The 17,342-nt window shown below is 46.3% G+C and overlaps 2 long non-coding RNA genes across 9 annotated transcripts; one reads left to right on the top strand and one right to left on the bottom strand.

Annotated features, from left to right (window-relative positions):
* Positions 1–1,788: 1,788 nt before the first annotated feature.
* LOC134486474 (uncharacterized) lies at positions 1,789–5,031 on the bottom strand. Its single transcript, XR_010065452.1, has 2 exons — positions 4,782–5,031; positions 1,789–2,165 (listed from the first exon to the last, which is right to left on the bottom strand). It is a non-coding gene; the product is annotated as an uncharacterized LOC134486474 (long non-coding RNA).
* A 37-nt stretch (positions 5,032–5,068) lies between these two features.
* LOC102547303 (uncharacterized) lies at positions 5,069–16,905 on the top strand. 8 transcript variants are annotated; one of them, XR_005502697.2, is made up of 7 exons: positions 5,152–5,335; positions 5,961–6,250; positions 6,655–6,787; positions 8,201–8,254; positions 14,202–14,298; positions 15,496–15,598; positions 16,682–16,905. It is a non-coding gene; the product is annotated as an uncharacterized LOC102547303 (long non-coding RNA). The 8 variants fall into 8 exon arrangements; XR_352803.5 differs by lacking the exons at positions 5,152–5,335; positions 14,202–14,298; positions 15,496–15,598; positions 16,682–16,905 and adding exons at positions 5,076–5,144; positions 9,131–10,228; positions 10,802–10,952; XR_010065449.1 differs by lacking the exon at positions 16,682–16,905 and having other exon boundaries at positions 5,155–5,335; positions 15,496–15,768.
* Positions 16,906–17,342: the final 437 nt, after the last annotated feature.

Here is a 17,342-nt window from a genome sequence, read left to right as displayed (position 1 = left end):
CCCTTTCTCTGTCAGATAGCAGCCAGGAACTTCAAAGATGTCTTTGGACTCTGGTGATTGCAGACCTTGATTATTAAAATATAAATAAAGTCTTGGAATGCTTACTAATGCTGAACAGCTGAAATGATCCCTATGGTGCCAGTGAGATGCGTCCTCCTCTAGGGTTTTCTGAAGAAGTGATTTCCAGTGGAGAAGGGGCTCTCAGTCTGCGGATTAGGGGATCTTTTCACTCTGTGCAGGAACAAGAGGGAGCCCAGGCAGGAGTGGGTGGGGTTGTGTGTGTACAGAGGTTAGTAGTCCTTCCAGAACTAATGGACTATTTAGATGTGAAGGTATTTTGGAGGGAGGGAGTAGTATCTTGAATAGTATCTATTTTACTCTTTATTTTTAATCAATACATAAAGTAACAGGATTCTTTTCTTCCTTTACAACACTTTTTTATACTTTTATTACTCTTTATAATTCTTCGGTAATTTCATATAATGTATTGTATTTAGAGCTTTTCTCCTCCTCCTCCTCTTCTTCCTCCTCCTCCTCCTCTTCCTCCTCCTCCTCCTCTTCCTCCTCCTCTTCCTCCTCCTCTTCCTCCTCTTCCTCCTCTTCCTCCTCCTCCTCCTCCTCTTCCTCCTCCTCCTCCTCTTCCTTCTCCTCTTCCTCCTCCTCCTCCTCTTCCTCCTCTTCTTCCTCCTCTTCCTCCTCTTCTTCCTCCTCTTCCTCCTCTTCCTCCTCCTTCCCCCCCCTCTCCTTCATGGAGACTTTCAAACAACATCGCCTACTCAGTTTTATGCTCTCCCTTTCCTCCTCTATCTCCTCCTCCCCTTCTTCCCCTTCCTCATCTTTCATAACCCAGTGAGTCCATTAGTCCTGCACATCTGTACATGGGTGTATCGTGTTATCCATTTAAATGCGTAGCCTACCATGGGCCACACTGCCCAAGAAAACTAACTCTCTTTCTTCCAGCCATTGTCAACTGCTAATAGCTCCTCAGAGTCATGTGTGTGTTCTGGTGAACCCCTTCCTTCTTCCTGAGGAAGCATTGCTTGGCTTGCTCCTGTGCTAGGGTCCTTGACGCTGTTGGCTGAGCCCCACAACACATCTGCACCCTGGGTATCTTCCGCTCTCCATAAAGGTTGAGTGACTCCTCTGCATTTCAACTTTTTTTTTGTTTGCTTTGTGTTTGCTTTTCAAGACAGGGTTTCTCAGTGTCGCCCCACCTGTCCTGTAACTAGGTCTGTAGACCAGTCTGGCTTTGAACTTAGAGCTCCATCAGCCTCTGCCTCCTGAGTGCTGGGATGAATGGCATCCACGTCAGGCTACCTTTCAACCTTTTAAGTGGAAAGTCTAGGACCTGAATCCAGCCGAACGATTACAGAACCTGAGTATCTCCTCTTGGCTGGGTATTTAACTCACGAGCCAGCATCTGAATGGATTTTTGTATATTCTCTAGATTCTTTACTGCAGTCTTTAAATTCCTTTTTGATTAATTTCATGGGCTTGAGAGAGTGAACTCTCACGAACATTTTCTTATTCTGTATTAGTAATATTAGTAATAGTAATAATAGCAATGATTCAAAATAACAGGCAGATGCTCATTAGGTTCATAAATGTCAACTTCGCCCCTAACGTCTTATCAGTAGTAACTACTTAAACTTCACATCAATCCTATGACGGTCTTCTTTACATCTCTATGAGTAATCTTACTATATAGATGAGGAGATGGAGCATATAGAGGTTAAAGTCATCTTTCTGGATGTCTCCTTAAAAGACTTGCCTGCAAATAGCAGAGAATCTAACAATGGCTTAAAGCTTTATTGTTTTTGTTGTTTTTTAAAATTTCAAAATCTCATGTAACAAGAAGCTGGGAGGTCAAGAGTCCAGGGTTGGTGAGGCAGATCGAAGATGCCATCAAGGACTCGGGGCTGTGTTTCCATTCTTTTCTTCTCAGAATCCTGAAGCTTGTTACCTGTGGTTCCAAGGTGGCCTCCCCCCCGTTTCAGATTTCATGTTTACCCATTCAGACAGAAAGAAAGGAGAGATCTGAAAGCAAAGACATTTCTAGAAATACTCAGTCGATTTCCACTGCATTCCATTGGTTGGGATGACATCATGGCTCACCTTAAGTGGCAGAAATAACAGGCAAACGAGGTCCTTCCTTCCGATCCTTTCTAGTGGAGGAAGGCAAAGAAAAAAGGACTGGGTGCAGGTATTGTTTGTTCTCTGCTGATCTACAGAGTTTTATCCCTATAGATTTTTCCCCCACATTGATGTTTTAAAGACACAAGGCCAATGGTTTTATGGAACACCTCATATTATTTCCTCAGTGTTGCTTCAGTGCTCTTTATTGGGGTATAATTTACATGCTATAAAGTTTACCATTCAAAAATGTTAATTTTGAGGTTGGGGAAGATGGCTTAGTGAAGCACTTGCTTTGTGAGCTTGACTCTCTGAGTTTGAGCCCTAAGTATAAATGCAGCAGATGTGCAAATGAAAAGTGGATGATCAATAACAACTGAGGTTGTTCTCTGACCACGCCCACATGTATGTACTCCCTTCCCCCTTTACCATTTCGGACACATACCTCTAAAGCAGCAGTTCTCAACATTCCTAGTGCTGTGACCCTTTGATAGAGTTTCTATATTGTAGTGACTCCCAACCATAAAATTATTGTATTGCTACCTCATAACTGTAACTTTGCTACACTTATGCATTGTAATATAAGTATCCTATATGCAGAATATCTGATATGCAACCATGAAAAGGATCATGCCTCACAGGTTGAGAATCAGAGTTCTAAAGACTTGAAAGTAGATTGTTGAAAAGGGACCTACACACCAATGTTCAGAAAAGCACCGTTCACAATAGTCCAAAGAGAAATAACCAAAATGTCCATTCGTAGCTGAATGGACAAACAGAATATCCTAGATGCCTACAGTGGCATAGTTAGTCCACTTGGGTAGGGAGGGAAATTCTGACAGTTGCTGTAATATGGGTGAACCTTGCAGACATTGTGCTGAGAGTGATAAGTTAGCCAAAGAGTATAGATATTGTGTGACTGTATGTACAGCATTCTAGGGTAGTCAAATTCAGAGAGACAGAGACAAGGCTTGTGGTTGACAAGGGCAGGGAGGTAGGTGGCATTGGGGTTGTTTAAGGGGTACTTCATTTTGAAAATGCTGATTTTATATGTCAACAAGCCATGAAGTATCCAGTTATTTGGCCAAGCACTTGTAGGTGTGTTGGTGAGGGGGAGATTAACACTGGACTCAGTAGTCTGAGTAGAGAATATGATCCTCTCTAAGTGGGCAATGTAATCCATCAAACGCCTGAATAGAACAAAACATTGACTATCCCTCAAATAGCAGGAAAGCCCCTGGCAGGGAGTTTGTGGGAAATCATTTCTCTTGGTTTTGGATGTGGGCTTTTACTTGGTCTTCAGCCTGCTCGCCTTTGGATTTCAACTATATCATCCACACTCTTGGGTTGCCAGCTTGTCTGCTGCAGATGTTAGGACCTACCCCACCCCCACCCCCCAGGCACATGAGCCAATTCCTTACAATATATCACTGTACTATATTATATGTATGTCTAGACAGACAGACAGACACACACACACAGACATAGACACACACAGATATAGACATAGACACACACAGATATAGACACAGACACACACAGATACAGACACAGACACACACAGATACAGACACAGACACACACAGTCACACACACCACACACACACACACACACACACACACACACACACACACACACACATCCTATTGGCCTGTTTCTTTGTAGAATTATGATTAACACAGGGAAGCTAAGAACATTGTGGAGATAGAAGTGGTGGTGGCTGTACACTTAATGACACTGGACTGTATGCTTGACAAGGACTGCATGGTAATTTTATGTTATGCACATTTGTCCAAAATTTATGGTTTAATTGAGTTTAATCCCTGAGAACTCACGTAGCAGAAGGAAAAAACTGACTCCCTGACCTTGTTCTCTGACTTGCTCAGTACACTGTGGCACACAGCCACCTTCTCATTCATCCCCAACACACAGACCGATTGACAAATATTAAAAAATTAATAAAAAAAATCATGGTTTAGTTTTTTCAAAGTTGTGCAGTCATCACTGATAATCCCAGAATGTGGTGATCACCCCGTTGGCATTAACTCTTCACTTCCTTCTCCTCCTCAAATCCTAACAAGACACAGAAGACCATGTGGTTGCATCTTATGAACTCTACAGAACAGGCAGCTGCTACTGATGACTTTAAAGAGGTCACTCATTATTTGAAGAGATGGGAGTTGATGGAGGGGATAGGAATACACGGAACAGTCTTCCTGCCCGCCCCCAGCTCTGGTGAATTCCCATTTCACCCTGGGGGAAACAGAAGGGAGTCAAGGGTGGGAATGATCAGTGGAATCATGACGGTCTTCTTTACCGTATTTGAGTCAGTGATGAGTCATGACTCTAATGCATCAGGAATGACAGAAAGAACTGAAGCTGACAAACCAGATGAAGGAAGAGGACACTGGGGAAACCATCAGGGCTGCGGCTGTGGTTGAAGGGAAATATTGAACTCTTAACAAAATGGAACTCCTTGGCTGCCACTTCCTAGCTGTTGCACAACGGGTAGATTGGCTCTCTGAGTATCATCTTTCACTTTGGCAGAATTCATATAACCGAAAATGGTAGGGTTAGTGAAGGAAGGAAGTGAGCTAGCTTATTGTTTCCTTCTGTGACAGTAAAGGGCGGATCAGTAACCACTCACTTTCGAGGATAATATTGAATCTCTGTTGACATCGAAGCCTCTGTTAGTTAAGCTTGGAGGCAGTCTCAGGAGAGAGAACCATCCATTTAAGAAGTGACTGTGAAACTTGTTAGGAAGGACCACCCAGGACCAGCATTTCCCCTCTTCCTCGTGGCTGCTGGGGTTTTCAGCTTGCCTGTACTATTTTTCTCCCAAAACAAAATTGTTCTTGAGCTTCCTTCTGAGTCTAGTTTTTAATTTCTTTTATCAAAGGAACTCAGAACCCTACAACAGAACCTCAGTTTCCCCGGTAACAAGAGAGACCTAGATCTAGATCCTTGCATCAACACCGTGTGCTTTGGGTAAACCATATTCTGCCTCATTGTGAGTTTAGTTTCTTATCTCTAAGGCAGGGTTGGGGGTGACCATTACTCTATGTAGGTTTGAGGCAATGCTCTGGGGGCACATTTGCATATTGTAGACTTGCCAGACTGACAGCCTCTCGGAAGCACTGAGCTCTCTCTCAGCAGCGCTTCCCGAGCACCATTTTACCTGCCGTGGATGTTGTAAAGCAGGTTAGAAACTATCTCACCCGGCTTAAAAACAGAATAGGATGCCCGTTAAACCATAAGGTCACATCTAAGAGACAACCCTTCCTTGAGAAACTCAAAGACCTAGTCTGCTTCAGTCAATATTTTGATAGGAGACATTGAGCTGGGTGTGAGAAGTAATGGGCTCTGTCCTTAGAGCGCATGCTCTCTGGTCGCCATGGTCTTCAATGCTCTCCGTTCCTGCATCCATGTGGGCGGTTAAGTTTGTGACACGCGCTCGGTTTAAGTCTTTGTATCTAGTGGATAACTCAGCTTCAGAGGCTGGAATATGAAGGTGGTACTGAGGCACTGTGAACAGAGTCCAAGGATGGGGACTTGGGTTGAGGTTCTGGGCACGGAGAGGATATGGCTACTGATAAAAAGTCATCATCTGGGGGAAGGGGGAAAACGTCATCATCTGGAGATAAAATGGCCTTGTGAGGAAAGCAGAGAGTGAGGTTATCTAAGCTTTCCAGACTGGATAGAGAAACATATGTGGAAGGCAGGGCAATGGGACGAATGGAATTAAGTAAGGAATGGAACCAAGTCCCAACACCCCCTCCTCCACCCTCACATTTCTGCATACTGCCTTAGCTTTGTTCATTCCTAGGGCTGTGCGGACAAGCTTGACCACATTGCTTTATGGCTCCTTAGATGTTCCGAGCCTATGTGAGCCCCCAGCTCACTGGGAGCCCTGCTAGGAATCCTGGGCTCTCCTCCGCTTCAGTTAGCCCTCTGGAGGTGCAGGACAAGCCAGCGCCATTTGCAGCTCTCTGACACACACAGGATTTGTGCAGATGCCAAGGATGCAGGCGTGGCCCTCAGGCTGAGCTTCTGCTTTGCTTTCCCAACCAGCACCACTCGCCATCCTCGGGGGCAAGCCTAATGCTTATCATCGAGGTAATTTCCGTATGTTCCTTTGCCCGTTATCATCTCTCTTCCACCTGTTCATTCATTTCTCCTACTGGAGCTGACTGGGCCTCTGCAGTTCGTTCTCTACCCTTCTCCCTCGTCTCACTATTTTCATCTGAGTCTGGAGAAATTGCTCCCTCTGGTCTTCCAGACAACTGCCTTGGGTTTTGGCAGCCTCCTAGCCATCGTTTGGATCATTTAGATACTAATTTAGATATTTTGATGATCGTGTTTGCCTTTCTTACTCAAAATATCTCTCGAATACATAGTTCTACTGCAGAGACGATGTTTATACGGTTGAGGCTTAGCTTGCTCTATGAGAGCGAGTAAGTTTGGATTTCCGGAAAAAGTACAGAGATGCTAGTAAGGATTTCCGTTCATCTTTCTCCTAGTTCCCCCAGCATTCACACCCTGCAGCGAGCTTTGGATCTTACCACATGGATTTGAGGAGCGCTAAAGACGCCTCATGTTTGCAGGGATCACACAGAACTGGGTGTTGTTTTGGCCAATAAATAGTCACTTATGGTAGGTGATTTTTAAAAATGTATTTCTTATGATCATGTGTGCATGATGTGTGGGCATGAGTGTGTCTGTGCTGCGGCATGCGTGTGGAAATCACAGGACAACTTTATGGAGTCAGTTCTCACACCTTCTACCTTTACATGGGCTCTGGGGATTGAACCCAGGTCCTCAGGCTTGTGTGCTAAGTGCACTATCTGCTGAACCACCTCACTGGTCTCAGTAGGTGATTTTAAACATGCACTGTTATTATTCTTTGAGAGATTTATGTGTGTGTCCAACATTGTCATGGGTTCTGTCAGATAATGTATTTCAGCTTTACTGTTCCTCCAAAATAGGGAAGTGATATGTTGGTGTGTGTGTGTGTGTGTGTGTGTGTGTGTGTGTGTAAGAAAGAGACAGAGAGAGAGAGAGAGAGACAGACAGACAGACACACAAAGAGAGAGAGAGAGAGAGAGAGAGAGAGAGAGGGAGGGAGGGAGGGAGGGAGGGAGGGAGGGAGAGAGAGAGAGAGAGAGAGAGAGAGAGAGAGAGAGAGAGAATATTGTGGCATGTGGAGACAGTACCTAGGTACCCACCTGAGACGGTAGATGCCTCCCTGCTCCCTACTAGATTCCTGGCCCAGAACACGTATCTATACTCCCCACATCAGTCACATAACTAAGAACAGAGTTCTCCATACTATCGAGGTATCTAGAGACCCTGAGGGTTTAGCCAATAAGCTTCCCTTCCCAGACATTCCTTCCTAGTTCACCCTGAGGAAGGTGGTACGCACCCATTTTCCACGAGGAACAGTCAATAAACAGTACGACTAAACATGGACTGTCTTTTTCATTGAGAACCACTGTGGGGAGCATGGAGAAAGCCTTTGCCTACAGAGCTGCTGCCTAAGCCTCCGCAGAAGGCCTCTCTGTGCTCCCAGACAACCCCTGCCAAGCTAAGGACTTTTGCTGATGAACTAAATTGATGTTCCCCATTTCCCCGGCTCCAGACTCATTGTGTCCTCAGCCCATGGGCCCCCATGGTCCTGATCCTTCATTCCTGACTCCCTTGTGTGACACCTTAGCAGCAACTGGATGCCTGGGAGTCAGGGAACCCCGACTTCAGCCTTCTACATATCAGACATTTAGGTATTTCCGTAAAGCCCAGCACCCTACACAGCAACACAGGGTAAACACAGTCTACGAGTGCTCAGTGTTCTGCCTGCCCAAGCAGCGTGTCCCACACCCCAGCGGCAGGGTGAAACTGGAACCCATAGAGGATGGGGTAAAGTGCCCTTAATCTAATATGTCATACATTATGTCCTAAGACACGTCACAGTGGTCTTGGCTCGCCGAGAGCAACTGTCTTTGCTTTCCAGCTTGGAGATAAACTCACTTGATTGGATATCTAAATTTTTTCATTCATTCCTATTGGCAGATTGGAGGAAAGGAATTTGAACAGGCAGGCTCAGATTGGCAATTTGAAACGGAGGTATGGTTAAAGATATTTCGACATATCATCTCAGGGGCATTTGAACTTATGTGTGTTTAATTTAATAACTGTTACCAAAAAAAAAAAAAAAAGCAGGAAGAAGCAGCCGCGTTATTCACTTGGTTCAAAGACCATTTATGTTTCCCCAACATTAGCTTCCTGCACTTAAACTGACAAACCTTAGATAAACGCAATAATTCCTTCACATTTCACCATGATCAGCTCTTTACTTCTAACAGCAACAATTGTGTTTCTCATTAACTTGTCCACTGCTGATCCTTGGAGTGTTTGAATCTTTAAAAAAAAGTTGTAAGAGACTGTCATAGCTACTGTAAGAGAATAATGAAGTAAAGAAATGAGCTATTGTGGTTTTCTCCTGGAGATAAGGTGGCTGCTTGGGATTTGAGCTGAAATTCACCGCATCTCTCTCCTTTGCTCATGGTGTGTAATTTCGCATAAGCTATTTGTAGTTGATGCTTCCTGCTTGGGTATGAGAAGGGTGGGGTAGAGCAAGCTAGTAGGAAGGTCGAGAGAAGGCTATGGCTAGGGAAAGTCTGGGGTGTGAACAAATGAAACCAGGGTTTAAGAACTAGGGCTATGGAATGTTTCACATCACGTTGGCATCCTATACCGACCAGAGGTTAGGGTAAGGCGCCCATGGAGAATTTAGTTTCACACCAGAAGAGAACATTTCACTCCTTGAATGTTTTAGGCAGCGCCTGGTTATGTTCCTCTTCTTTCCTAGACCCCCAGGTGTGTCTGCATAATGTGTTCTAGCTAATGAAATACAAAGAGAGTGATGGCTGCCATTTCTGAGCCAAGTCTATAACATTTTCTGTCCTTTGTTCTCTCCACTCATTGTGATGCTAACCGGAGAATCATGGAGAATTTGAGGTTGCCTAGTGAAGATAGCTTCTGTCCACCGTAGGAAAGGAGCCTGGCTTCCTGAGTCACTACGTGGAGGAGAGCCATCGGTGGATTAAAACATCTCTTTGTGTGATGAAAAACAATGATGCTGGGTTGCACTGTGACATATAAATACTTTATCATAGCAGATACCACCTTTGCCAATGTCTCCGGGTCTTGATGCTAGTAAAGAGGACCCAGGAAGGCTATCCTCCAGTCTTATCACAGTCAGCTTCCTGAGAAGGCTAAGCTGGGATTCTCAGAATAAGCACTGGTCTGAGAAGCAGATGGTAGGTTGGGATTTTAGAGGTGGTTTGCCTACCCTGCCAAGGGCAATGAAGACAGCATTCCTGATGTGGGAGAGGGACAGACATCCCCTGTCTTCTGGTAGTAGTGTGGCACTTGAACCAGCAACGAGCTGGGTTATTTCAGTGGAAGGGTAAGCGGCAGGTGGGGCGAGGGAACGAAGGAACACAAATTGTATCTAGAACTTAGAGGACTGAGAGGAGATTGCTAAGTAGATTGGGGGGAAAACAAGGGGAAGCTTCGAGTGACTATCAGATCATTTAAAGCAGAGGGCTCCCTAGTAATGAGGAAGGGAGTTCCCATTCCCAGTAGACCAAAGGCAGAGAATTCTGAAGTATTGAATTATAGTGAATGCAGAAATGATATGCACTCTTTGGAAGCTCTAGAATATAGAAACCACCCAAGGAAAGGGCAGGGTCACAAGTCCAACCCCAGTTCTGTGCTCACTCTGGAGCCTGCGATCACGGAATGTGGTTGGCACAGATGGCCTAATGTATTGAGTCTGGTTAATACTCCATGTGTCCATTAGGTATTCATCACACAGCTAGAAATTCATCAGTGTGTACAAGTGTGCATTCATGCATCTGATACGCACTTACCATTTGCACTCATTCTAGACACACTTATGGATGAGTACCTATGGGTACAACTCAGTGCTGGACACTGGAGGTGAAGGACCCAGGCCCATCTTCAGTGATCTCAGAGCCTCGGAGAAGAGACGGCAGTGTGGCCAGTGCATGATGTGAATGTCAGGAAATCTCTGTAAGTCTGGATCACAGAAGGGCCACACTGCCTAGCTTCTCTGAGAAGAGGGTGACTGAGCATGGCTTTGAAGGTGAATAGGAGGTTTATAAGTGGGAAACAGGAAGTCAGTAGAGCTTCTGTCAAAACAGCACCTTCGAGGCAAGAGAAAAATACCCTCCTTTTAGAGGGATACCAGGGGTCAGACAACAGACTAGGAGGGAGAGCAGGGGTGTCATAGTGCTCTACTTACATGGCCTTCTATGCATGGGTGAAACCTGGGGTGATCCTTGGGGAGATGAGACAGGCAACTGAACATAGCACAAAGAAGGAATGTTGAGAACAGGGGGCATGCTGAGAGCTGGGTAGAAGGATTATACACAAGTTAGGGTAAGATTAAGATGAGTCGGAGAGAGTGGGCAGTCACAGAATGTCTTCAGCTGATAGGGCTTATGATGGTTTGTATATGCTTGACCCAGGGAATGGCACTAGTAGGAGGTTAGGCATTGTTGGAGCAGGTATGGCTTTGTTGGAGTGGGTGTGTCACTGTGGGCGTGGGCTTTAAGACCTTCATCCTGGCTGCTTGGAAGCCAGTCTTCTCCTAGCAGCATTCAGATAAAGATGTTGAACTCTCAGCTCCTCCTGAATCATGCCTGCCTGAATTCTGCTGTGTTCCTGCCTTGATGACAATGGACCGAACACCGGAACCTGTAAGCCAGCCTCAATTAAATGTTGTTTCTGTAGAGTTGCCTTGGTCATGGTGTCTGTTCACAGTAGTAAAACACTAAGACAGGGCTCGTAGGATGCAGCTGTATGAGTTGAGGAAGAAGAGGGAAGAAGCTTCCATTCATGGGTCTGTCTTGGGAGCTGATGAGTTTGATGATATCATGGTTCTAACTGTGAGAATGGGACATAGGATCAGCTCATCTAGGGAGGGTGTCAGAGTGTAACCTGCTGCAAAGGTTCCATTTACTCAGCCTAACATGGGAAAGAGAGGGTGCAGAAATCACCAAGACTTCAACTGGCTCTGAACAGATCATGGGATAGAAGATGGTGGGATAGAAGGTGGGTCTCTTGTTTTCTTTCTCCTGGACACAAGAACTGTGTTTATCTAACTCCTCCATTGGGGACCCCTTTCTCAGTTCAATGGTTGGCTGCAGGCACCCGCCTCTGAATTTGTTATGCTTTGGCACAGCCTCTCAGGAGACAGCTATATTAGGCTCCTGTCAGCTTGCACTTATTGGCATCAGCAATATTGTTTGGGTTGGTGACTTTATATGGGCTGGATCCCCAGGTGAGTTAGTCTCTGGATGGCCTTTCCTTTAGTCTCTGCCCCAAACTTTGTCTCCATATTTTCTCCTGTGAATATTTTTGTTCCCTGTTCTAAGAAAGACTGAAACATCTGCACTTTGGTCATCCTTCTTCTTGAGCTTCATATGGTCTGTGGATTGTATCTTGGCTAATCTGAGCGTTTGGACTAATATCTACTTAGTGAGTGCATACCCTGTGTGGTTTTTTTTTTTTTGTGTGTGTGTTTGCAACCTCATAAGAACAACAATACCAAGCAACCAAAGCTCCCAGGGACTAAACCACCATCCAAAGAGTACCCATGGCTCCAGCTGCATATGTAGCAGAGGATGGCCTTGTTGGGCATCAGTGGGAGAAGAAGCTCTTGGTCCTGTTAAGGCTCAATGCCCCAGTGTAGGGGAATGTCAGGGCGGGGAGGCAAGAAGGGGTGGGTGCATGGGTGGGGAAACACTTTCATAGAAGCAGGGGGAAGGGGATGGGATTTATGACAGGAAACCGGGAAAAGAGATAACATTTGAAGTGTAAATTAAAAATATCAATAAAAAAGAACTGTGTGTATGTCTTAAAACACACACATACCATATATATGATATATATAAAATCATATATAAAAGTAGGCTCTTAGGGGATCCAAGTCATGCTACAGATTCACTTCAATGTCCATTTGATACATGAACTTTTTTCTTTCTCACTGGGAATTGAACTTAGAACCTCACATATGGAAAACGGTCACAGCTGAGACACAGCTCCTGTCCAAATTTTTTAAAGCTATCTTTTTACTTTGAGACAAGGTTCTACTAAGATCCCTGAATTTGGCTTTGGAATTGAAATCCTTCTGCCTCAGCCTTTCAAGTAGCTGAGAACATAGGCATGAGTTACCTGCATAGGGCACAAAAAATGTTGAATCACAAGGGACTGATAGCTTTTCTTTCTCAATACCATTGTGGGATTTGGCCCACCACCCCATCTGGTCGAATGATCTGAAAACCCCATTCCGCCGTTCAAAGCATGTGGGAGAAAGTGGGTCCTAATAGTTGAAGATGGAGTCTGAGGATTTTGAGTAACTTTTCGGCTCCTTTAGGAAGAGTTTCACTGCTGAAGTTTGAGGTAGGTGGGGAGAGCCTATGGGGCCTTTTAGATAAACACCTTCTTCGGCAAAGACTTTTGGGAAGACCTGAGACTAGGTGTGTATGAGTGTATGTGTGGGTGAGTGAGTGTGTGAGTGAGTGTGTGTGTGTGTGTGTGAGTGTGTGTGAGTGTATGTGTGGGTGAGTGAGTATGTGAGTGAGAGTGTGTGTGAGTGTGTGTGTGAGTGTATGTGTGTGTGAGTGAGTGTGTGTGTGAGTGTGTGTGTGAGTGTGTGTGTGAGTGTGTGTGTGTTTGTATATGTGTGAGTGTGTATGTGTGAGTGTGTGTGTGAGTGTGTGTTTGTATGTGTGTGTGTGAGTGTGTGTGTGTGTATGTGTGAGTGTGAGATACACATTACTGTAATCTCACCTGCTGATAGGTGGTGGCAGGGGAATTGGAAATTCAAGGTCATCCTTGACTACATAGTGAATTTTAGTAAATTTGGGACAAACTTGGTCTACATGAGTTCTTCTCTTTAATAACATTATCATCATCATTATTATCATCATCATCATCATCATCATCAACAACAACAACAACAACAAAGGGTGAGGAGAGAAAGAGAGAGAGAAAAGGAAGGATGAACAGAGGGAGGGATAGGGAGAGACATAGGGATGAGGAGAGAAGAAAAGAGGGGGAGAGAGGGAGAAAGGAAGAGAATGAGAGAGAGAAAAAGGGGGGAAGAGGGAGGGAGAGAGAGAGGGGGAGAGGGAGAGAGAAAGAGAGAGCGCAAGTGGACACCACTAAGACAAATCCCCTAGCTGTTTAGCTCATCACTTAATCAAAGCTCTGAGCAAAGACTCAGGTCTAGTGCTGTTTTGAGTTGTTTCCAGGTCAGCTCCACTGCCTTAGGTGTGGTGGGGTCTGTGTTTGTTCCCTCTTTGCATATATTCACTGATGTTTACATCTCAAGTCTCTCTGTGCCTGACCTTGGGCCCCAGAGGCAAGTCTACTTCTGTCAGAGCTCCCAGGCAGGGGATAAGTGGTCCTGATTTTTGGAGTCCCTCTTGCTACAGGTCTCTGATGTGTGACAGGAATCCAGCCCTTAGAGGTTGTTGGAGTCCAGAGGCCAGTTGGGAGGACCAGGCTTCAGATTCTGTCCTTGGCACTGACTCCCTGTGTGACTCCTGATCCTAGAGCCTCAGTTTCTTCAGCAGTAAAATGGGAACAATTTGTGTACTTATATCTTCAGGAAGACTAAATGACATGCTATAGAGGCTCTCCTTAGGAATCTGGGTCGCCTACAGTATGTTTTGGGGTGAGGGCAGGCTGTCTAGGTTCCATCAGCTGGGCACTAAGATCCTCTGGGAAGTATTTTCCTAGATTCACAAGCCTGCCCTGAGGATGGCTAGTTGAAGTGGAGAAGAGACTGTCACTGAGAAGTCCCCAGGCTTGGCTATCAGGGAAGAGAATAGTACAGAGAGAATCAGAAAACCTCTACAGTCCAAGTAGTGAGAGTCAGTAGCTTTCATGCCAAAGACTCCAGCCATGAGGGAAGGGATGTTCTCCATGTAGACAGTCAGAACCAGGGGGCAGTGTAGATGCTCTTGGCTTGCAGATGCTTTGCCGCTAGCCTGGTCCTGGGTGAAGGAACTGGTGATCCTGTTTGCCAGAGATGGCTCCTCTGGGGGATATTCTGAAGTTGCCACTTCAAGGTAGGCTGGAGCACCCAAGGGGAGGGAGAGAGGGGAGGGAAGGTGGGTGAGAGAGGGATCTGAGGTAGTTTTTTGTGACTGTGTTAGTCACTTTCTTGTTTAATAGAATACCTGATCAAAGCAATTGAAGGAAGGAAGGGAGAAAGGGAGGGAAGGAAAAAGGGAGGAAGGAAGGGAGGAAGGGACCAAGGGAGAGAGAGAAAAAGGGAGGAAGGAAGGGAGGAAGGGAGGAAGGGAGAGAGGGAGGAAGGATGAAAGTAAGGGAGGGAAGAAGAAGGGAGGGAAGGAGGGAGGGAAGGAGGAAGGAAAGGTTGCTTTGGACCACGGTTCCAGGTAAAGGCCATCTTGGTTTGGAAGGCTGGTTGTAGGAGCACGAGGAAGCTGGTCCCATTGCATCCTTAGTCAGGAAACAGGGAAAGAAGCAGATCCTGGTGTTGGGCTTACTTTGCCTCTTCCTTTCCACTTACTTTAGCACCCCAACCAGAAGGATGCTGCTGCCTAAGGACGGCCTTTCTACCTGGCCCTCCCATCTAGCTAACCCTCACAGGCATGCCTAGAGCTGTCTCCCAGGCCACTCCAGATTCTGTCAAGGTGACCAAACTACCCCAGTGGTCAATTTGACTACAGTGGGTCTGCACAACATTTATTTATTTTATTTATTTGTGTGCGTGCCTGTGCATGTGCACATAGGTACGGAGGGCTGAGGATAACCTGCAGGAGTTGGCCTCCTACTTCCACTGGCTCTGTGGCGAGCACCTTTACCCACTGAGCCACTTCACAGGCCCTTTTTATTTATTTATCCTCAAACATTTGTTTATCTAAGATTTCCCCTCTGATGTGAGCAGTATGGTGGCGTTACACACATTCTTAGTGTTTTATCATCGCTGCCTGGTTTCAAGGGCCTTTCTTCTTCTCGTACGGAAACCCCATGAACCATGAACCCTCCACCCGCCAGCCCTGTTTCTCCCAGGCCTCTGGTTACCACTCTTGCGTTTTCTGTTTCCCTGTACCTGTCTGCTCTGGACAAAGGGAGCTGAGCAGTGCGTGGCCTTTCAGGTCCCCTCACCACGATGCAGGGGAGATTCCTCTATACCCAGCATTCACGTGTCCCTCGTTCCTTTTTAGTCTCACATTGCACAGCGGGGGCTGTGCCAGCTACATAGGTCCAAGTTCACCCCACCCTTTTGTTCTTTTCAGGGTATTCTTCCTACCGTTGGGATCTCAGGGTATTCTCTTTGAGTGCGGGAAGCCGAGAGCTCAGAAGAGAGCTCAGAAGAGGTGATGCCGTTTCCCTTGGATGGTGTGTTGCATTCTGGGATGCCGCTAACCCCCGGTACTGCCAGGGGGCAGCATGCACCCATGGAGCCTGCCTTTTGCCTTCAGAGGAGCCTTGTTTAGGAAAGCGTTGGGCTCTGGAAACATTCCTTCCCATCCCATCATGTTTCAGATGTAGTGCTCTGGCTCAACAAATTGTCTCGGCTTAATTTTGGAGAAATCATTGTTGGGGATTGCTGAGGCAGTTTAATTCTAAAGCACATATTTATATGAGGCTTTGAAACTCACAGCCCTGCACATGATTACAGATGGAAGGGAGAGGAAGTTTAATCAGGATCGAGATGAGGTTTGAGCCCAGAGGGCTGCTGGGATGCGGCAGAGACAGAGCAGAAAGGCCAGGCACTTGATGGGTCTGGCTCAGAGCTGCTCTGACAGACCAGGCATTGAGGGCCAGGTCCCCCTCCACCTTGACTGAGGGACAAGCTGGCCTTAAAGGGCCTGTGTTCACAGGCTCTGCGACTTGTGGGATGCTGTGTCAGGACAGTGGCCTGACTTGCTTCCGGTGATCGTTTTTTCTGCCTCTGAGACATCACTGCCTGTCTCCAGTGTGTGCTCTATGGCTTCTCCATCAGGTGCCCCCGATTCAGGTAGAAGGAGCAGGTGGTGCCGCGCAGGCGGGTGGGAGGCAGTGGAATCCCTAATCCAGAAGAGAGAAGGCGAGGGGACTCTGCTGAAGGGAGTCGCCTTCTTCCCTTCCCTCTCCCCACGGGCTCAGAATCAGAGGCTACGAACGAGCATCTTCCAGAGAAGTGCTGAGCCACCTTTCCTGCACTGCAGCCTTTGTGGGACAAACCAGACCCTTTCAGAGTCAGGAAGAAAAGGCCCACAAAAGGGAAGGAAGCCTAGGGCTTCCTCCAAAGGCCTCTAGCTAGACTTGCTGTGTGGCTCTGGCAAGCCCCTTCCCCTTTCTGGGCCCCAAGGTTTTCATGTGTAAAGTGCGCGGGTCAGGCTGACTCAGTTTCAGAAACAGACATGACAAGCAGCTTTTACATGCTAGGTGCCTTGCTAGATTTCTCACATCCATGATGTGCTTTATCTCTCAAAACAGACCTTCAGCGAGGGATTAGGACCCACCGTTTTACTCTTGGGATGATGGATAGCACAGATGTGACAGGAACTTTGCAGCTGCTCTGAGGCCATGAGGAAGTTTGGCAGTTGCATACCCAGTGCTCTGAAAGTGTGCACCCTGCAGAGGCCTTTGGACCCTGTTCACCTGATCCAGTATCAGCTTAGACACTGTGCTTCAAGTCACATTAATAATTGTTTAAAGTAGCTGTGGTGGCCAGATCTTTCCTTTTTCTTTTTAAATTATTTTTTTCTCCATCTTTATTAACTTGGGTATTTCTTATTTACATTTCAATAGTTATTCCCTTTCCCGGTTTCTGGGCCAACATCCCCCCAATCCCTCCCCCTCCCCTTCTATATTATTGTTTCCCCTCCCCATCCTCCCCCCACTACTGCCCTCCCCCCAACAATCACATTCACTGAGGGTTCAGTCTTGGCAGGACCAAGGGCTTCCCCTTCCACTGGTGCTCTTACTAGGCTATTCATTGTTACCTATGAGGTTGGAGCCCAGGGTCAGTCCATGTATAGTCTTTGGGTAGTGGCTTAGTCCCTGGAAGCTCTGGTTGGTTGGCATTGTTGTTCATATGGGGTCTTGAGTCCCTTCAGCTCTTTCAGTCCTTTCTCTGATTCCTTCAACAGGGGTC

This window comes from Rattus norvegicus, chromosome 3 (genome assembly GCF_036323735.1).
Source record: "Rattus norvegicus strain BN/NHsdMcwi chromosome 3, GRCr8, whole genome shotgun sequence".
NCBI lineage: Eukaryota > Metazoa > Chordata > Mammalia > Rodentia > Muridae > Rattus > Rattus norvegicus.
The sequence above is the reverse complement of the archived record's forward strand: the minus strand, read 5'-3'. Positions and strand labels throughout refer to the sequence as shown.